The 10,740-nt window shown below is 42.5% G+C and overlaps 1 pseudogene; it reads left to right on the top strand.

Annotated features, from left to right (window-relative positions):
• Positions 1–483: 483 nt before the first annotated feature.
• On the top strand, positions 484–601 carry LOC124778836 (annotated as a pseudogene).
• The last annotated feature ends 10,139 nt before the right edge of the window (positions 602–10,740 follow it).

The following is a 10,740-nucleotide window of genomic DNA, read 5'->3' as shown; positions in this document are numbered from 1 at the left end:
AGGGATCTTGTTGATACATACAGCGTTCAATGGGTAAGGCAGATATTTTTATTGGTGATGAATTAATATGTACATGCATCAGTGTGTTGGTCTTTTTTTCTGTGTTGGACGTTCTTCCCACAAACACATCACAAACTTTACAACTTGATTTTTTCTGCACAGTTGTACTGCACCACTGAGTGGACTACAACTGTCAGTATAGATTAACCATTTTGCTTCCACACATCCGAATTTCAACACCTGACCTGCTGCCCAGGGAAAAATAAGCATTAATGGCTTGCTCTTGCCAAATGTATTTGGAGGTACTAACCAACCTAAAAACATACGATGTGTGATGTCTATAATTATTAGTCTGCAAATGACATAAATATTGTTGTAATGTTGTTTGGTATATCGTCTTCAGTCAACAAAAATAATCTGCTCTTGTGTCTGTTACACACTGTATAACTACATGAGGAATAGCGATAATGCATGCAGTCTACAGCCAACAGTCTTGTAGCAGTGGTAACACCGGTTCCCGTCAGATCACCGAAGTTAAGCGCTGTCGGGCTGGGCTAGTACTTGGATGGGTGACCATCCGGTCTGCCGAGCGCTGTTGGCAAGCAGGGTGCACTCAGCCCTTGTGAGGCAAACTGAGAAGCTACTTGACTGAGAAGTAGTGGCTCCAGTCTCGTAAACCGACATACGGCCGGAAGAGCGGTTTGCCGACCACATGTACCTCCATATCCGCATCCAGTGACGCCTGTGGGCTGTGGATGATACGGCGGCCGATCGGAGGGCTTCATGGCCTGTTCGGGCAGAGAGAGAGAGAGAGAGAGAGAGAGAGAGAGAGAGAGAGAGAGATGCAGTCTACAGGTAGCCGGTCAACATTGTGACTAGTGACAGAGTAGTAAGGCTATAGTTGCATAGCATATTTACAACGTCCTTAGTGAATTCTCAGGGGGATGCAACCTCTGCCCACAGACTGCAACAGTACCTTATCGTTACAGCTGAGTAGTTGCTCTTCCATACAGCATCCCATATAAGCAAACCAGTTGCGTCTTTACTTGTGATTACTCATACTTTAGGTACTTGGGCTATCCCTTCAGAAGTTAAGGTATGGTCGTGTTTAAAAAGAATAACTAGGTGTAGTCATAGGGTCGAGCCACACGTGTCTCCTTCATGCCCCACAGCTAATTCACTGCAAATAATAACCTGAGGCTGTGATCCTGCAGTCAAATAGTCTATGCATTGGCTAGAACTGCAAGTTAATAAAAAACTAGGAAATACAAAATAGAAGTTAAATGAAGACTTGAATAACAATGATTCTGTTCTATCATCTGTAATTGATGTAGATGACAGAATTGCAGTAAATAGATTTTTTTCAAGATAGGACATCTCAAATAAATACAGACAGAATATACCATATACAAATGCAGTAAAGTTACACTGAAAGCGTTACGAGAATGGCAGCAAAATCACAAAACTAAATAGTTATCAAAGATACTCGAAAACTAAGTCAATTTTGTGATCGCAATACACGAAATATTCACCAGCTCAAAACAGTTCAGAGCTCAACATGATGATTTACAAATCATCACACACAATACAAAGAATAGTAACTCATATTGTGTCTATCTCCAGTTCCATGATACTAGCGAAAAGTTAGTCCTCCTCTGGAGCACATTGAGACCTTTAAGGCCCTTCAGAAGTTGAGGTATCGTAGCGGCCATTCAGCGCCCAGACTCAAACACTTATACAACTGAATCACACACATTATCTCAAGCAGGTCTGCCTTCTTCAAGAACTCGATGTCAAATATCCATAATCGCTCCCTTGAGCTCAAATGGTTCAAATGGTTCTGAGCACTATGGGATTTAACTGCTGCGGTCATCAGTCTCCTAGAACGTAGGACTACTTAAACCTAACTAACCTAAGGACATCACATCCATGCCCGAGGCAGGATTCGAACCTGCGACTGTAGCGGTCGCGCGGTTCCAGACTGTAGCGCCTAGAACCGCTCGGCCACTCCGGCCGGCTCCCTTGAGCTCTTCACTCGAGAAGTCCCTGTCTTCACTTGATTCCTGTAGTGTTCCACCACTGTCCAGTTTACCATTGGCTGAAGGCCGTCCGCACTAAAAAACATCGTTCTTACATTCTACAAACATGATTTGACTCATCATGAGCACTTCCCAGACTAAACTCATATATTACATCAATATTTAATAAAGAAATGACATAAACATTCGGTCACACTCAGATCATTCACAAAAATTGCAAATAAAGGATTGTTCACAAATAAATAATCTAGTATTCTTGTGCAAGTGTGCTCATGTTAAATGATAACGAATTATTGTTAAATTTTGTTTAAACAGCTATTTATGCATTCTTGACAGAAGTGTCTTTTCGTTCTCTTTTCAACTGTGGTGACTGCTAACACATACGATTGACCACTTTTAAATTAGCACAGTTTTTTAATGACACTTGCAATTGACATTGGCATACAGTTACTGGTTGTTGTATTCTCTTTAGCCGCTTTTATATGTAGAGCTGTACCATGGGAAGCAAGGAGAGGATGTTGGTTGATAGCCGGGTTCCTGGTTCTGTAACATGAGGATAATAAGTGGGTTCTTTATTGGTAAACATAGAGCTACTTAACTTTAAGTTTCCTTGTGCTGTGGTACAAGCTTTCTTCTGTATAGTCCACGTAGCCTCAATGCTATTGAAATAGAAGTCCGTTATGATCACTATAAGGTTGCTAATTGTTGCCTGTCTCTGTGCTAGTTGTTAAGTCTACAGCTCAGTCTCGGTGACACTCTGGAACTCCATGGCGTACAGACTCGAATTTACTGGAATTAACTAACTTAATATATGTAGCGTGCAATCGTACGACCCATTGCCATGTAAAGTTTGTTCTTATACAATCACTCCTTCCACTCTCTCTCTCTCTCTCTCTCTCTCTCTCTCTCTCTCACACACACACACACACACACACACACACTTTCTCTTCCTCTCCTTCTGCCTCCAGCCTGCCACATCTGTCTGTTAATCCCAATCAAATATTGTCATTTATGTAATTTTACTGCTGTAGCCAATATGATTATTGTACTCAAAGTCTGTAACATTTCACCTGATTGTCATTAACAAGTATGAAGTTTAAGCCATTTTAACATTTCACCTGATTGTATAAACGAGTATGAAGTTTAAGCTGTTTTAACTTGATAAAATTGGATTTATATGCCACCTGAAGTGCACACATGTATTCGACACCTCAAAACAAACACCTCCAAATCCGTTAAATAATTATTCTGTAATAATGTTTTTACAATGTATATTCTTTGTACTTTGCGATTATGTCTTCTCTTCTGCCATACGAACCTTGCACCCAGCAGATTCCAGACGCCATATTTGTTTACAAATATGACAGTATACATGTGTTACGACAACTGAAAGAACCTGTGACCACTGGAGGTACTCTATTTCACTTATTTTGTGTTTACCGCTAGATATTAGTTTAATTTTTGTCAGAAGAAACCCAAAACCATGTTCTGAAATAGTGTCTTGTTTCTCCACTAGACAGTACTACACGTTCCTCCAAAAAATCGTAACACAACACACACACAAATGTCATACTAACTAATGTAAACCCACCCAATGATGGAGGTTTAAACCTTTGAAACGCGTCGTGGAAATAAATAAAACGGTGACTGGTAACAGTAAACTTGTTGTTTCATTTAATGTCAATAACAGTCACGGTAAAGCCTAACCTAAAATGTTCACATTCAAAATTAACTAACTGGCTAAACTGGCCCTCCAGTCCGCGGTGGCGGTCCTAAATACTGGCGGCTGATGGGGCGTTGGCGGCGCGTTTCCAGCGAGTCTTGTCGTTGGCCTCTATCGACACTCTTGTAACCTCTGCGCTGCATGGTGTGCCGGCACCAGTGTATGCCAGCACACTGGCAAAATAGTAAACTGTTCACTAAATAAATACACAAGTATGTCAAATATGGTATGCTGTTGCTATGCTCATTTGCTGTGTAAATATGAAGAATATGATGATCTGACAAACATTTGCTTAAAACCAATGATACAAAAGACGTAATTAATCCAGGAATAAAATAGATACAGGTCCATGGCCTTCAGAGATGGTAGCTATAGTCCAATGCTATCATCTGAGGTATCGTTTGTTGAAATCGTATAAAGCGGTTAAACGTTAATTCAGAAGTTCATTGTGTAATTGTTTATTCAGTACGAAATATTAACTTCTGTAATTTTAAAGCTATTGAAATATTGTTGCGTCATTTGAAGTGTCTCATTTTTGTGACATTGCAGGTGTATTCAGATTTACATTAATATTTCAATGTGAGTTACTAGCTAATCTCAAATAGCTTAGCGATCTTTAACACTGCCCGGCACTCCGCCATTTCTTGCAGCATCTCCTGTACAAAGACCATGCGAGTGACAGCCAACCAAATTCCCAGCTTTGGGATTTTCCCCGTTTCCAGCCACGTGTTTCTTGTTTCTGCACCAGCGCTCGCCTGGATCGCTCGGCGACGTCCTCGTCCCGCCGATTAAAACCCAGCCAAACAAACAAATTCAGCTCGCCTCAAAACCAGCTCTAGGTTGACGTATAAGTCGCCTACATACTCGTAAAATTACAGAAGTCCCTGCACAGAATGAGCAGTGCTGGCACATAACATGTGCTTACTGATTTGGCACAGCACGGCATGGTAAGCCAATCGAAAAGGCTACAGGTCACAAGGGTACTGTACTGCTGCTCGCCAAAATTGGCAGCAGCCAGACACAAAATATTTGTCGACCGAATTCTGTTGAATTTTACCGATACAGACGTAAGAGTGTCCTGGTTTGGGACGTTGTGAACAAATAGTAGTGCAGCGACAATGAACGACGGGAACAGTGCAGCCAGTGTAGGCGCAACGGATCATCGCTACTGTTCTTTCGTGACTAGTGGTTGCGAGAGCAGTGAAACGCCCAAGAGAGCGGCTGAGAGAAAAGCTGAAGGGAACAAAATCGTTTGTTCGACGTAGTAGGCGGCTAGTGCATTCAGGAAACTCCAGCAGCTTTCGGCTGTCTTGGAATTTCCGATGCCATCGTCAGTGAAAATTTTCAATTAATTTTCACAGTGACATTTCCCATTTGCCTGGCGTTCTTGGTGGTGTTCAGGTGTGTACACTTCACAAGGCTGTGATGGTATGTAGACTCGCTTGTATGTGAAGCGCCGCTGCAGTCCCGGCTCATCTGTCATTTTCCTCGCTCTCAGTCGGTGTGTAGATACAGGGCTTTTTACAGTTATCAATTATCGCAATTATGGCAAGTGACCGGCTGAACTTGTTCACGTTAAATATAGTACAACACAATGTGTCTATAAGTTACGTTAATTTCTGTTTTGAAATCTGCAGATGTATGTGTTTGTTGTTTCTTATGTTTCATGAGCGGCGCACCACCTAATCGAAGCGGAAGGAATCTTCCACTTGGGCCGGAATGTCAATGTCGACGGACGCAGACAGAGAGTTGACGGCCGTGATCGGGAAGACGTCGGAAGCTTCCCTTAGATGCTGTGGCCTATGTTTATAACAATGAAATAATGTTTCGTCAACGAGTACGTAATGTTGTAACTTCGGTTCTATGTCAGATTTGAAGTTAGCTGTTCTGAAAGAGTCACGCTTGACGGCAAGTGTACATTGAAATACTAACGTAGTAGTCATCTGTGTATGGTGTTACGAAATAAAACGTTCTGTGTCTTCTAAAAAGAAAAGTGTTAAAGAATTAATTATTTTGGAAATTGGTAACTCCAGTTTATTTATATTGAAATGTGATTGAAGATCAGGAAGAACGGTGATTTGTATACCTAACGACGCTAAAAGAGAGTGATGTTTGATCCCTGATTTACCGAGTTTACGAGAAGTGATATAAACTGCGAATATAGGAATGATTTTCAAAGCGTAAAGGTCTGATAGGGTGCATCAGTCAAACATTATCAGTTCTATTATTCAAGAGGCGTCTAAACTGAAATCAATTACATAATTAATAATTTCCTGTAGTAGAGAATTTTAATACGCTTACCAGAGATAACAGTGCTTACTGATCTTGGTGTTAAGTCATCTCTGGTTCACATAGTAACGATAAACGAATAGAAGAAGATCTTTGATTTCAAATGACATTATTAAGCCAAAAGATGATTTTTCTGCAGTATTTATATTATTCAGTGCCCACAATTCGACCGCTAGAGCGGAGTGAACCTGTCTAAACTATAATTTTACTAATCTTCGGATACACAGAGGTGTCGTTAGGCGCGATCTCTGTGAAGAAGAGTGTGGACATACTTGACCTACGAACTGTGAAAGATACGCTCGGCCAGAAGAGTCTTTAAGCTTCTGATCACTAATATACCAGTAGAGAGCGTGCGGCGTGACTCACCCAGATATTGTAACATCTCACTATTCACTTCGTTACTATCTGAGGATAAGGTAATTAAAAAGTCCCAGAGTCTAAGTTCTCGTCTGTGGGACTGCCTTGATACAACGAGAAGTCTACGAAGGAGATCAGGTAAGGTTGTCTGCCATCAACAACATCGTGTGGTTGACGGCAGGAGTCTCCCTGCTGCAGCTGGCTCACTCGTTCGTTCATTATACAATGTGCATCGAGTCGAAATGACGATAACATAGCAACAAAAGGCGTTTTACATCCTCCGTTTCAAATGTTGCAACTTGGTTACAACTGTACGGCATGATTTTCGTCGAGAGTATGGTGCAGCACCTCCTAAAACATGTAGGGCATACATATCTCGCATCGTACCACTGGACTCCAAGGAAGATCGCCCAGTCCCACTGTATATGATGTTTCGTGGGCGTTTGTGAAAGACTCCTTCTAAGTGCCCCCCCCCCCCCCCCCCCCCGGTCACTTTTTTGACCAAAACTTTGAGTGAAACGCGAGTCCGCGTAGCAGCAGCTGTGAAAGCTGTAACTCAAGACATACTCATAAAACTGTGGAGCGAGTTTGAGTATCGTCTCAACATTTGTCGTGTGACCGGAGGGAAGCACATTGAACATTTGTGAAAGACGAATGAAGACTTTCATACCAACCGCAACTGAAAATATGCCGAAGCTTGTAAAATCGTTTTTTTTTTTTCATTAAAGATTTGTATTCCTTGAGCTTTTATCTCGTTTATTTTCAGACATACGAGTTTGTACGTATAGTATCAAAGTGAACTGAAAGCTTTATGCGACGTGTGATATGGCATGTGACGTGTGAGATGGCGTATGAATTCGTAATTGTCTTTTCCTATATAAAAAGCTGATCATCTAGTGCGAGAGCATTTATGCCATTATATTTACACAAGGAAAGAGAAAAAATGTGAGAAAGCTTATGATTTTCATTGCACCTACATTATCAACTGTCGTTTGATATGGAACTGCAAGTGGAAAAAAAAGAAATACTGGCTAATTATGTGTCTTGCTTTGGATAAGATAGCAGTGACAACAAAAGTCACTCAATGAGTTAGTTGTATTTGCGCTCCTAGATAAAGCTCTGTAAATGTAAAAAGGAATGAAAAATGTTTATCTATACAGATGAGGAACAGACAGCAGTATTTTCAAAATCTAGTGATGAACAAACATGAACTTTATCTCAGGCAAGCAGACGTAGAAATAATCGATCCAACACATAAATTGCTCAATTTTTCGAAACCCCGCAACTGTCTACCTTTGCGGCGCAAAAGTTTGAAACTTGATCAAACGTGTCTACAGCCTTCCTCCGTAACGGTGCAAAAGCGTTATGCCATGCGACGTCACCCTCGAGCTCAACAACGATGCAAACAGCAAGGTGGTGTGACACGGGAGAAAAAGAGCAGAACTCAGAATTTCATGTGAGCTGTAAGCTGGGGTAAATCTGTCACATTGGCACCGACTGTCACCACAAATCTGCACTTGTCGCACAAGGTGGAGGTCGTCACACACCTTCTTCCACGCACTTAACCCCTTCTTCCGACGCCTCTGCGATGGAGGTCAGAACCTCAACGCCCAGCGTTGAAATCACGCCGTATTGTTACAGTTGGCCAATGAAAACATTTCAACCACACCGCCGCTCAGTATAGACAAATAGATCACGGGAGGTGGCGTGAATGTCTTCAGTGAAACCACCGCTACCCTTGGGTCATTGATTCACATACATTTCGAGGTCGGAAACGATAGTTTGAAGTGCGACGAGCGATAGAAAAATGTTCTTGACAACTTTTGACACTGCTGACCTACCCCGGAAGATCCAACCCTTCGCTAAGGACATTGTGGCCCTGTAATCTTATTACAAGTGACTGCATCGCTTTGAAGTGTAGCAAGTCTGCGATTTTTGCTCTGGTGTACAGAGTAGAATTGCTAGGGACCTTTCAAAACCATTCGACGAAATCTGAATATGATACGAAGCAGCAAAGGGTCAAACGATCTTCATGCTTTTTCAGCACTCCTGTTTCGCGCCCTCCTGTGACCTAATCACGTGAAGTAGAGGGGAGGGGTGCAGCATTGACACATCGGAGTAGAAAACGGCAAAGGGTCCCTCTAAGACCCCCGTCGGTTCCATCCGTGCATCTTTGTTAGGCATTGTAAAAATGTTCTTGTATAGAGAGAGTCAGTCATTGATTGCTAGGCGCTGGCGAGATAAGCATTCCTTTCGACACCTCTTAGATTCCGCATTAGTTCAGTGATGTAGCGTCACCCACTTCAGGGGTGTCGAAATGGCTGCCTGTCATTCCGGCGCCAAGTAATAAGTGACTGGTTTTCTTTGTACAGGTATTTTTTTTTTTAAGTGTGCAACAAAGGTGCGCGGGACACTCCGAGGATGTTGCTGAACTGGAGGGTCTTAGAAGCACCCATTGCCGCTCTAGTCAAGCATGTATCAAAGTAACCCTCCCCCCACCCCCTGCCAGATGATAATCTCACAGTGGGACGCGAAATAGGAGGGCTGGAAAAGCTTAAACAACCTTTTCTGCTTCGCATAATGTTCAGGTTTCGTCGAACAGTTTTGAACGGTTCTTAGTGAAACATCCCCTTCGAAAAATTTTATATATGACAGTGCTGGAAAACCTCTACTTATTTGATTTTCAGCGTGCGCCAATACTGCCAGCTGAATAAAAGATTCTAACTACTGAAGGTACTAACTACTGATAGGCATAGTTAGCAAATGAAAGATTTTAATAGAGAACAAACAATGTATTTATCTTAATAATGTTCAAAAGTCATCATATATATATCAGTTCATGACATCCAATATTACAAATTTACTCTTTCTGATGGACACACGTCCAGATCGTCCGCTCTCAAAATTCTGCCATCTCTCTCCCAACATCCACCACTGCTGGCGGCTCACCTCCAACTGCGCAACGCTACAATAGCAAATATTCCAACAATGCAAACCAGCCACAGACTATACACAGCACAGTCAGTGATTTTCATACAGAGCGCTACGTGGCGTTACCAATATAAAAACCTAAACAGCCTACTTACATTAGTGGTTCTGCACTGTACTCAAACGCAAAAATTGCTGTCAAGCTGGACTTCAAAGGGGTGTGATCACGTTCAATTGGGTTTCTGGCCAACAATGTGCTTAGAACAAGATAGAACCGTCCGGGGGTGTCAGCAGTGTCAAAGATTATGAAGAACGCCTTCCTGTTGATCATCGGAATGCGAATTTTCGTTTTCGACCATGAAATGTATAGGAAGAGTTGATTTCATAGATGCCTTTTATACCACCCCTGAAGCCTATTCGTGACGATACTAAGCGGTGCTGTGTCTGAAATGCTTTCCTCGGCCACCCGTAAGGAAACCGTGTGATTTCGACGCTGGCCGTAGCGGTTCTGACCTCCATCACAGAGGCGTCGAAAGAAGGGGGTGAAACGTTCGTGAGAAGAGGTGTGACGACCTTCCTGTCATGTGACACGTCCACTGCGACACTGGGCAGAGTTGTGATGAAGTTTGGTGGCAATGTAACATCATTAACCCACCGTACAACCCACATGAACCTCTCAGCTCTGGCGTATTTTTCGCATGTGTTGTACCCTTGTTGTTTGAAGCGTCGCTGAGCCCGAGGGTGACGAAGCAGGATGTCACGGTTCCGTTGTAGGCACCTTTGAGTCAAATTTCAAACTTCTGCGCCACGATGGGAGCCAATTGCATGGTTTCGAAGAAGTGACCCTTTAACTGTGTTGCACAGTGTAGTCCGAAGTAGTAAATGTGGCACTGCAACAGAAGTCCACAAGTAAACCTGCAAAAAAGCCTTCTGATATTTAGATTTATGGACTTCGTTGACCTGTCGTCTCGATGGATGGTAGTATTGATATTGCTATTAAATTGAGAGAAATTCTTGTAATGTAAGCAGAGTAACTCAGTCGCGAATAACAACCCGCTAACCGTCCCAAATGAGGAAATCACTGCAAAAAGAAGCAAATTATTACTGTGTTGCTTGTTGTTAAGGAAGTACGCAGAATGTGAGATTTGTGAAAGGGTAGATGCTGCACACAACAAAATTTCAGCTAATTCGCCACTGAGTGTTAAGCAGCAAATCTATAGTACACTAAAGAGCCAAAGGAACTGGTACACCTGCCTAATCTCGTGTAGGGTCGCCGCGAGCATGCAGAAGCGCCGCAACACGACGTGGAAGGGACTCGACTAACTAGTGCTGGGGGGGGGGACTGACACCATGAATACTGCAGGGCTATCCATAAATCAGTAAGAGGAGGAGATCTCTTCTGAA

This window comes from Schistocerca piceifrons, chromosome 2 (assembly GCF_021461385.2).
Source record: "Schistocerca piceifrons isolate TAMUIC-IGC-003096 chromosome 2, iqSchPice1.1, whole genome shotgun sequence".
Classification (NCBI taxonomy): Eukaryota; Metazoa; Arthropoda; class Insecta; order Orthoptera; family Acrididae; genus Schistocerca; species Schistocerca piceifrons.
Note: the sequence above shows the minus strand (reverse complement) of the source record. Positions and strands in the feature narration are given on the sequence as shown.